Below are 11,424 nucleotides of genomic sequence, written 5' to 3'. Positions count from 1 at the left end.
GCCAGATCTGCCAAGATAAACAACCTAGTGCTCGATTTGTTTACCGTAGTGGCAGCTTTCTTTCTACCCCCCTCTTTCAGTACATTTCTCTTTGTCTTTCTTTGATTCTCACTTTCTCTGTTTTGGTCTTGCTGTGGAGATGGAGTGGAAATAATAGTGCTAATGATGCTTGTGTATTTAGCCGAACTCACTTCACCTTTGACCTCTTGTGTCACCCACAATAATGTCAAAACTCAGGTGGTCACTTTGTGTTAAAGAGATAGTTCACTGAAAAATGACGATTCTGCCTTTATTTACTCACTAGCGTCGCTCCAGACCTAACTTTAGCTTTTCTGTTTGAACACAAAAGAAAAAATTAACACAATGTTCTTGCCGTTTTTTTTTTTCTTTCTTTTTTTTCTTCCTAAGAGAGCAGTGCCAAACATTCATAACACTGTGAACATTATTATTTTATTTACAAAAAGGAAAGTCATTCAGGTTTGAAATGGCTGAGGGTGAATGTGAATAAATGATGACAGGATTTTCAGTTATGAGTGAACTATTCCTTGCAAAACAGCATGTTTTAGCTCAATCGGATTTCTGTTTTATATTCTATTAATTTTAACTGCACTCCAATAATATACAAAGGTAAGATTTTTTTTATTTAAAGACTTATCCAAACAATTAGATGAGTAAAAATGCTAACAATTTATTTTTCACCCAACAGTCTTTCATCATCCCAACATGTCACATCTGAAGAACATATTAGCATCAAACAGCTCTGATCTGTTACCCAGATTTGAGTTGGCCCAAAAGAAGATGCTCTGCGTGAAGAGTGGAGATGTGGCTTATGGCTGTGATTCAAACCTTTGGCAGATGCAGATGACATTGTCATTTTACATAGCATCACTTGTAAGTGCTTAATTTCCGCATACTGCTATCATTTTTTTTTTTAATTCACTATATGACAATGCAATGGTGCCAGAAATAAGTTGCTTTTGGCCTTGTTCGTAAAGATGATTGAAGTTTAAATCCTGGGAACACATGTTTAGCATGACTTCACTGACTGCAGTTCATTAAATGATATTTTAGAACACTTAATTAGAGCTAAGGGAAGTTTCACTGTTACTGTTGCTTATACTTAGGGTTAGAAGTTTCAACAAACCTCTAATTCTGAGCATTAAACATCAGTGCATCATTTGTGGTATGAAAATTAAATCATGTGGCTTATTGGCTAGAAATATGTTGTTAATTTTCTAAGCGAATGGGTGTATGATTTTCAGCTGCTGAATGATAAAACAGTAAAAGATCCATTAGGCTTACATTGATGGAGGGATTTGAAGCATATTTAGAGACTAGGATATCACAATCTGAGTTTCCAAATGTTATGCTAATTTTGCTTTAAAAAAAATTAGCAATGCATTTTTCTTTTTTTAGTCTTGTGATAGTTCCTCATGACTGACACAATTTTTCTTGCAGTAGTAGGTCAAATTGTTCCATTATACTTCCCTCCAATCGAGAATGGAGACCAGGCGGCTGGGAACAATAAGCCCAATCGGTCACCAGTACGCTCTTTCTGGGAATAATTGCCAAAGGTTAGTGTCCAGTGTGTATTGTGGTAATTCAAGGGGCTTGACACCTTAACCACAACAGAAAAACCTCAACCACAACAGCTGTTTGGCTCAAATGGCCCTTCATTCCTCTGTTCTGTAGCGGACAGGCAATGTACATGAGGACAGACAACACTGCAGTGCATTTCAGGATAAACAGATAATCTCTTTATCCAAAGTACAAGAAAAAATGTTGAGCTTTCTCTCACCTTTAAAAAAAAAAAAAACAACAACAACAACAAAAAAAAAAACCCAAAGCTGTAGATTGTGCTTTTCAAAAGCATTTTGAGGAATAGCATGCACATTTTCCCCCACAGTTCTTTGTATCCTTGTCCTGTAAACATGGCAAAAATAAGCCTTTGATTTTAGGTTCAAAGTGAGAGCCGTACTGGACAAAGTCTCTCAGCACCCACCTCAAGCCCACAAGCTTGGCATTGACAATAAAGTGAATTTACTCAAAGCTATAGCCTACAGCTCAAAGTCAAAAACGCAAAAATCTTAGGTTTAAAATGCCACAATCCATCGCACAAAGTGCTTTTACAGTAAAAGAGAACAGAAATACACAATCTGATGTTCCCTAATCACGTTAATTAGTTTGGATTTGCTGAACTTCAGTGGCTGAACTTTTCTTTTTTCAGTTCAAAGGAGCTTGTGAGGGACGGAAGATTTAGGGTCAGTTCATTTCTGAGAATTAAAGCACCTCCTCCTGTTCTCCCATCCCCCTCAAACACACTTTCAGACCGGCCCAAGTGTCCACTGAACTGCTTCTTTTAAGAGGACAGAGTGGCTTCTATTGCATGCACACATGGCTGAAAAAAAGACATATTTTGACAATGATGTGAGCTAAATCATTTGATACAAAATATTTGAATCTGACTGGTCAATCACTGCATTCTGTGGTCAAATATTTTTGTGTAATGGCCTTTAAAATGTGACCAATTTCCTAGTGACTTTGCATGGTCCTAAACACCGTTTGTGTTTGACTTTACATATTTTATATAATCCAGAGTTTTAACAGATCTCTCTTTAAAGGTTAGCTCTCTTTCCATCTTTTTCCTCTCTTTCTTTCGTTTTCAAGCATAGAGCCGCTAGAAAAATGATCACAGCCAATCCAAGGTCTTTTTTTCTGTTTGAACCACAGCCTCCTTTTTTTAGTGACCAATTACACCAAGGCTGGATCAGCACAGGTCCAAGTTGCCGCCTACAAGCTTGGCCTCACATGTGAGGACATACTGAACAAACACAACTCTGTGCCCAATAATAAGGCCACCTTTATTAAAGAATCCTTCTTAAACATGAGAAAAAAAAAAAAAAAATATATATATATATATATATATATATATATATATATATATATATATATATAAATCCTACTTTTGTCATCATCAGAGACCCTGGAGGCTTTTTGAAGTAAGCATTTGGAGTTGTAAGTAGTGAAGCCATAAGGAAGGCTACTTTTAATTGTTCGTGGTCATTCACTGCAATCACAGCCAGGCTTGTTAGCCGTCCTCTTTTTATGTTGGCCCATTGTTTGCCTCCACGCTCTGGAAATTTCGGATCAGTTTAGATGAATAAGTACCGAGTAGCTCTCATTTGCTATTGATTGTCACATAAGCCAAAGGCAGTTAAAAATAAATCCCTGGTGAACCAAATGAGGTGCAATTTGTTTGTTTCTCTTGAAGCTTGTAAAGTGGAACCATGTGAAACAGACTTGTATCTCTGAAGACTTTGCAAATAATTGGAAGTCTCAATTCCTGGTTGCCACGTTTCAAACATAATTACAAGTTGTAGGCATAGTTAGTTTTGTGTGATGTGGTTCTTTCATTTGCTTGCTGTTGTTTTCAGCCCCAAAATCAGCATCAATAAATTCAGTTTTATTTATTTACCCAACATAATGCCATGACATAAAACTAAAGACTGAACAAAAGCAATCTTTAATACCTCACATAACCTACAACACACTCTTGAAATGCATGATTGCACTTTAGTATATGGTTTGCAAAATATTTTTTTGGTTATGTTAAAATGTGCCATACCCTCATGCCTGAGAGTGTAATGCAGCTCACAGAATTGCTTTCTGATTTGGTGCTTGAGCAGAAATAGTCTGATCAGGTGGTCAGTGCTGACAGCAGTTGGGAAGTAATGATGCTGAAGACCTGGTGTGGATGAATTCTTCTTGACATGAACGCCGTCCAACAACACAAACTAACCCACACGGACAATGTGACTCCTTACTAAATCACCCAGTACTCCAGATGTAACACATTCTTAATCAAACGTTAGATTGTAGACAATGTATAACGTATAATGTATAAGTTAGTGTTCATAAACGAGTGAGGTCTTTCAAGAATTTCAAGTTAATAATAAAACAATTTACGAAAAATATTTTTAAAGCTAATTTTAGTTCATTGTAATAACCTAAGTCAGTAGGGTTTTATTTTGTTTTAGAACTTACTGATTACTGACTTCATTGTATTGATAAAAACATGTACATTTTTGGCTGAAATACACCTTTAAATAAGAATCAGTAAAACTGCATAGTCACTACAACAGTAGCTGGTTAGTGAAAAGCATCACTTTAGCAATGATGCTAAAGAATTCAAATTAACATTCTTTAAGGTTCTAATGATTTACCAGGTGACTGCAGATTAAGGTAAACGACCCTGACAAGCTGATGGATGGTGTCTGTTTTCCTAAGATGTCTCCCTAAACACAGGGTAATGGTGTGTGCAGCAGCCAACGGCACTTCTTTTGTTTCTGCTCCATAATGACTACATGCAGGACAAACATAAAATCAGCTCTAGTAAACCATAGTAACCTCTGGACCTTTTAGGAAGGTGTTCTGCATGAAACTCAGCGATGGGTATCTGCCACAGCAGACGCTGAATGTTCTGCATCTGTCTCGAAACTACTGGCTTACTGGATATCTCAAATCTGTACACTCAAAAGCACATGCTTAGATTAAGATTGATAATTTCCTTAAAGATTTACCTAGCTCCTCTTGGAGCTCTTTATATCTGCTCACAGGGGAACAAGCAAAGAGATTGCGTGTAATAAGCCCTTGGATGGCTCTGACAATCAGGGCTTGATTGCTTTGCCTGGTCATAAGTGTGTTTGATGTACTGACCAAAAAGGCCAGAGCTGCTCTCTGATGCCTTGCCTCATCACGATATGAGCATTCAGCAATGTAAAAGTAATGGGGAACTCTTGTCTACCAGGCTAATGAAAGATAGAAACCAAATAACAAAAAACACAACAGGAAAAAGTGACTTATACATAATCTTTATGTTGTTGTCGAGGGCACATAAGCATGTCTTCTGAGAAACTGTATGAGAGAGATCTTATTGCTGGATACAACTTAATTAAAAGTGTCAGGCTATATAGAGGGGTTTTTTTCTATCCACAAGGAAAATCCAGGATCTTGGCCAATACGAAATGCCACACAATGCCAGCTTGGGAAAAAAACATAATTGCGTAACTGAAAACGTCTTGGTTATGTGTGTAACCCTCGTTCCCTGAAGTTCAGTTCCACTGACACTGGGCGGAGGGAGTTGTGGTCTCACTTGGGAGCTCAGTCATCTCTGAGTAGTATCCAAGAAGCAGACCGAGAGCTGATCTGAGCTTCTAAAGCTCAGAGTGCGTTCCATATAGATGCGCAAAGAATGAACAGGACACAGCTATGCAAGGGCCTGATCTGCCTCCTCCAAAGGCAGTGCAAGTTCACCACCTGATCCCAAAAAGGGATGGTGGGAACTTTGGGCACATATCTAGGTTGGGGTTTCAGGATACTGTATCAGGACTGTATTAGGGTGTGTTGCAATTGCAGCAACATACACTTCAAAGTGTAGGGGGACAACCTCTGCTCCAACTTTTCTTGCAGGAAGGAAAGCATGATCCCAATCAGGGATTTCCGAGGGTCTTCCTGGTGAGAAGAACACCAATCAAAGAACAGACTCCACATCAAAGCATAAGCCTACCTTGTAGGGGGTCTCTAACTTGAGTGATAGTCTCTATCACAGCCTGTGATAGACCCCTTAAAGGGTTAGTTCATCCAAAAATGACAATTTGCCCATAAATTACTCACCATCAAGTCATCCTTGGTGTATATGACTTTCTTCTTTCAGTCTAATCCAGTCGGAGTTATATAAAAAACAAGTCTTTGATCTTTCACGCTGTTTAATGGCACTCAGTGGGTGTTGCAGTGCATCAGTCGAAAAGAAGTGAATAAAAAGCGCTTAACCTTAATAAAAAGTGTCTCACACAGCTCCGGGTGGTGAATAAGGTCCTCCTTTAACTATATTTAAAACCATTAAACCATTCTCCAACCTCCCAGAAGGCTGGGCTGTCACGAGAGTGCATAGGCTGCACAATTGAGCTCTCCTGGGATATGAACAGCACAGTGACCTAAGCCACAACATGACTCCAGAAGAGGAGATGGTGGGTGAATTGCGACAAGTGACAAGTGCGTACTCCCAGATGAGCACATGCTTGTCTACGAGCAGTGGTCTAAATCAGTGTAGGGCAAGTAGTACTGCCAGCAACTCCAGGCAATTTATATGCCATTGCAGCCGAGGTCTTGTCCAGAAGCCTGAAGCTCCATTCCCATTGCATACAGCGCCCCAGCCCATTCTGCAGGCATCTCTTGTAACAACATGTCTACAGTATATTCTTAGGACATATGAAGAATATATGTCTATTTTCTGACCACGGGCAGAATATCCAGTGACAGATCAGGGTATTAACCACCCCGTGTGTGAGAAAAGAGATGCTCTGCATAAGGTAGAGCTTGCTCTTCTCCCAGTTGATTCCAATCCCCAACTGGCTGAGGTGCCTGAGCACCAAGTCCCTGTTCTCTCACAACACATCTCATGAATGAGCTAATATTAGTCAGTTGTTGGGATAGTTAAGGTTTTGCATGCCCCGCTCCCACAATGGGGACTACTACGACCATACACACATGGGGAGACAGGGATGGCCGAAAGGGGAGGATCTTGTACTGATATGCTTGACTTTAGAAAGCAAACCGAAGGAACTATTTGTGTTTTGCCAGAATAGTTACATGGAAGTACGCGTCCTTCAGGCCGACTGCTGCAAAACATTCCTAGGACTGAATACAAAAGAGAATGCATTTCTGCATCGCCGATGTCTCGGGATGCTTCAATGTCATCTTAGAAGACTTAGCGACACCCTGAGAAGCCTTCCTGAGGTGTCGAAGAATCCTTAGATGCAGGCCAAGGTGGAGCAGATGTTGATCCCACAGGGGGTGCCCTCAGTTACGGGCAGACAAAGAGCTGGGCTCCGACAGCCTGGTGGTAACAAAATCACACAGAGGCAAGATGTGTTTGATGGCTTCCGTCTGCTTCTGGACTGCCGAGAACTGATAGGCAATGTCCTTGACAGTGTTGCGGAAAAGACCAAAAATGTACTTTGTCGGCATCCCACATCACAGCCGGAGATGGCATTCCTGGGCAACAAGGTATACATCACCTGACTCCTATTGGGAGTGGCTTGGCATGCAAATTCCACTCTGCAATTCTCATTGGGCTTTTTTCATATTACTCAGAGGTGATTGGTCTCCCAAGAGAGACCCTACCACCACCACCACCATAACAGTGTCAGTGTCGAAGTAACATTGAACATGACTGACTGAAAGGAAAGAGATATTTGTCCCTGTGGCATGAATTAAACAGTCTGCACATATCCATGAGAATAGAATAGAAAAGAATCCAATACAATTTCAGAGTAACGTTTTACAATAAGGTCTTATTTCTTATTTTTGCTCTTAAAAATATATTACCAAATGTTGAAATAAGGAATAGTTCACCAAAAAAATTAAATTTGCTCACTCTCAGTTGTGATGTTGTTGTGATGTTTTTATCAATGAATGAATGAATGAATGAATAGATGAGGCATGTTAATAGCGCTTTTATTGTGTATTGCTGTACACCTAAAGATCTTTACAATAATTTGAGTGTCTCTCCTCAACCACGACCAGTGTGCAGCATCCACTTTGCAAGTAAGGAACAACACTGATATTTAAATCAGGGCACTTTTAATGAGATAGTATTTTCAGTCTGATCTCACCGCAATTCGTACATATTTTATGAGGTTACTAATTCGTATTAAATCATACAACATCACTCATACAAATTGATACGATTTCTGCTAAATTGTAAGTATTTTATGAGGAAATGTTTGCCAGTCCCACTCCAGTTTTCTTTAGTATCTAACATATTTAGATTATAAATCTTTGAGAAAACCTTTGCATATTTGTGTCTGGTGATGGATTGTGAAACTTTAGACTGCACATTTTTTAAAATTAAGTGTCTCTCAAGCTGTTGTGATTTCTTTCAAACAGACACGTCCTCACTCTTTGCAGACCAGTAATTTACAACCACATAAATAATGCTTGTAATGTTTAACCAAGCACAAAATAATTGCATTAAAAAAGGCAAACTCATCCCATATATTTTGTAAGGATCCACTATTATAGCTGATTAACACATAGGCATTTTCTGGCAGATGTAACAATAGAGAGGCTGTTGTTTGGGGTGTTTAGATTTAGTCATTAGTCATGTTCTTATCATCATATGCTATTATCTTGCATTGCATAATTGCATGTTAGTATAGAAGCCAAACCAGGTAAACATTATGATTACAGCTTTAAATGGTTGTCTGGTGCCCATGACTGCCCTGATTACCACTGACTAACAGATGCAGATTACGGGAGTGAGGTAAGCTGTGCCACTTTTTACATAAATTCTCCTCTAGACAAGGAGAATGGTGCCATGTCAAGGGGAACAGCTGTATTAAATGTGAATAATTTTCAGTTAAAGCACAAAAATGAACACAAATGAGTTGTTTATACCAAAACTATCCCAGTCTAACATGTAATCTTGCTGCACATTCCATTTTCTTAAATGCTCCCTACCAGCCAGGATATGTTTTAAATTTCAGGAATGCAGTTAATTGTTTTTACAAACATACAATTTTTCATGCAAACTCATGTTTCCTAATTCTTAGAAAACAAATTTAGAAATAAACATTTACAAATACGTTATATTGGACTCGTGGAACAAACTAAGGCGCTATTTTCCCACATTCTCACCAACAAGGTTAAAGAAATATGAAATGTTGATCCCTGTTTGCAGTTCCTCCAACTGTGCGTGTCAATACACAATTCTGTGGAGACAATCCTTCCTTATTTTCTTTGAAAGGTGGGACTCTTTTCATCTGCTTATTATTATTATTATTATTGGCAGTTATTTGGATCCAGTTTCAATTCTTTTTAACAACACCCTTGTAATATTATCGCCGGTATTTAGATGAAAAGCTTTCTATCACTGTTACCACTGACACATTTTACCCAGATGTAATTTTGACACACTTTTCTCCATTTTTTTTTAATATGCAAGAAAAATGTGATATAAATATATATTTTTCTTCTTAAAATGCAGTATATACAGTATGCACACATTCATTCATTCTTTTAAGAAACATGAAAACAACCAATATTTATGTACAGTATAGCTGGATTTGTTTAAGCCACTGTTTGCTTGCACATAAGCATTGTGCTTTGTTTAAATATAAGTTTTGGAAACCCATTTCCTTTCACAAAAATAGTCCTTTCAGACAAGAATATCACATAAGACAACAATTACCATCCGGTTTGTAGATGACTTATAGTTTACCACCAGTCCAACCAGTTGATATTAATATTACATTTCACATTTTATGGCCATTTTCCGCAGACTAATTCTCCAACAGCTGCACCATTAACTGTTCAATCACTCATGCCGTTCTGTGCAATAAAAAGAGCTGTGAGGCGAGATGCGCCGCGGGCTTGCGGTGAGGGTGACACACGGGAAGACCCGCTGTGGGCTGACGGAGTGGCATTCAACTCTCCCAGGCTTGTTTCTGGCTGGCCACATTTCCAAAGCCCAGCTCTCCCAGCAGGTGATATGGGTAGCTACTGTTTATTAAGCTGTTTTGTGGGCAGTAAAATGCAAGAAGTGGCCTATTAGGCCTTGACTATGTCTGACAGACTGTGGCCAAACAGTTCACTAATTACTGCATATAAACACTTTAATTTCATTACTTATCGCTGAGCCCAGCAAAAAGGAAAGACATCATTTGTTCAAATCGACCAATACCAGTCATGTAAATCATAGTTTACGCTCCTTCCATTTGTCCAATTAGGCGCTCCTAGCTTGAGCTCAGATGAGAAGCTGAGACGCACGTTTGCCTACTAACCTGTGTCAACTTGCTAAAATAAATTCAAGTCTGACCCATTTTTTCATAAAGATTTCTTTCCCATGATATGATGACATGAGACATCATCTTTTTTTTTTTTTTTTTTTTTTTTTTTGTAAATGCATGGGAACAGACATGTTAAAACCATGTGTATGCCTTTAGATGTATTTAAATGTGTTATTGGCAAAACATGGAACACCCACAAAGTCAAATAGCATATAATTTAGGAATTATAACTCATTATATTTTGTCTGGGTTTAAGTGATTTTACTTAATCGTTTATGATTATAGCACTATAGCACAATACTATTAATCAGAAGCAAATGTTGTGGTTGTTTGGGGGTTAGACGCCCATAACATTTTAAGAAAGTGTGTGCCATTGCATAATATTAATGCAGTCATACACAAGATGGCACCTTTGTATGAAACATGGATATGAGAAACGAGTACGTAGAGCCGGTTAAGACTTTCGGACTGATATACAGCATTGCCATGGACAACAACGAATGTTACGAAATTGCTGAACACCATGACTGACCTACCAGAATCAAGTATTATGAAGTGGCATAATAAGAACACTCAAAGTGAGTTTCTTGATACTACAATAAGAATATTTTTCATAGAAAGATGAGTATTTGCACTGAAAAGTATGACGATGACGTGAATTACTTAAAATACTTATGGAACAGCCCTGTTTCATCTTATTTAGTGTCTTGTTAAACTACACTGTTGGTGGTTAGTGCTGCACATTTTTGCCAATTTCATACGCCTTAAACCATAAAACAACTGTAATGAATTCAACCCATAATATGGTCATATTTTGATTTGTTAAACCAAAAAAGACAAACTCGTGTCCAGATTTCCAAATACAGAATGTCATATAAAAGTACTTAACCTTGAAGAGATCCACACATAGGTTTTGACAGACAGGAAGGAAGGGCATAACATTGGAAGTAATAGAAGAGCCAAATTAAACACTTGTCTGGTGCTGTTGGATTTTGCTATGGTTACCACTTGGTAACGTTTCCAATGGCTTTGGGACCATATCCACAAAAATGAGAGCTTTATAAGCAAAAGAGAAACTGTACACAGTACGTTCAGACTCAACTCAGATGATAAACTTGTTTCTTTATGGGAATCTGTTTATACAGCCCTGTAGACCAACATCTCAATGGAGGTTCTTCATTAGTAAAAATGTTCTCCCAGGTGAGCTCATGGCTTCAAATGAGCATGACTCAAGCACAACACTTCAGGCATCGGCATTTAAATGATGTCAGCTTCATCTGAGTATCCAGCTCGGACTTCATTGCTTCTGGGTTGCCTGTCTAATAGCCTCTTTAGCAGAAATAATTGTAATATAAATAGGCTTCGCTGATGAAATACATACTTTTGCATTTAAAGGTGTTTCTTTTAAAGCCTTCATAATAGCATTCAGAGCTTGGCACTCTGTTTAATTATGTGTCAAACTCTTTGTTGCCCGTATTACAGAGCCAGACTCAGAGACGTGCAAAGCAGAATTGGGTTGCATAGGAACTGAATTCCTCCCACGGACTCATGTGGTGAAAATTTTAAAAAGCGTTTA

Source organism: Carassius auratus, unplaced genomic scaffold (assembly GCF_003368295.1).
Source record: "Carassius auratus strain Wakin unplaced genomic scaffold, ASM336829v1 scaf_tig00215532, whole genome shotgun sequence".
NCBI lineage: Eukaryota > Metazoa > Chordata > Actinopteri > Cypriniformes > Cyprinidae > Carassius > Carassius auratus.
Note: the sequence above shows the minus strand (reverse complement) of the source record.